This window comes from Suricata suricatta, chromosome 14 (genome assembly GCF_006229205.1).
Source record: "Suricata suricatta isolate VVHF042 chromosome 14, meerkat_22Aug2017_6uvM2_HiC, whole genome shotgun sequence".
In the NCBI taxonomy this organism is placed as follows: domain Eukaryota; kingdom Metazoa; phylum Chordata; class Mammalia; order Carnivora; family Herpestidae; genus Suricata; species Suricata suricatta.
Window position 1 is genome coordinate 556,573 of NC_043713.1, and position 572 is coordinate 557,144.

The window sequence follows — 572 nt, forward strand, 5'->3', positions numbered from 1 at the left end:
GGCCGGGGCCCCGACACCACGCCTCCCGGGGTCCGGCCGGGGCCCCGACACGACACGCCCGGGGGTCCGGCGGGGGCCCTGATGCAGGGCTTGGAAGTGAGAACAGTGTCACAGGACCGGAGAGGAAACCCGGGGCCCTGACATTAAGTGTGTCCCTTAGATCCTAAGAACTATAGGACACCGTGTGACCAGAGTTAAAAAGTACAAATAGAGTCTGGGAGGGACAGAAAGCAATCCTAAAGTGACAGAAGACACCGAAAGCATCTGGGTGGTGTCTGTTTTACGGCCGGTCCGGCCTCTGGTCCCGCAGGGGCGCCTGGGCCGCGAACGAGGCCCCTTCGGAGCCACCACCTGCCCGGGACCCCTTGACCCTCCACCTTGCTCAGACCCCGGTTGGTCCCGCGGTTGCAGAGCCCCGAGAGCAGCGGGCCGGGGCCCTCCCTTAGAAAGCCCGACGAGAGCCCCTCGCTCTCGGGGGGCCCGGTGGGTCCTGCCCTCCCCCTGCCTCTGCGCCCGCCTGGAGCCCCAGGGTCTCGTCCGGGAACACCGGGCCCGGCCGAGAGCCCTCTCCG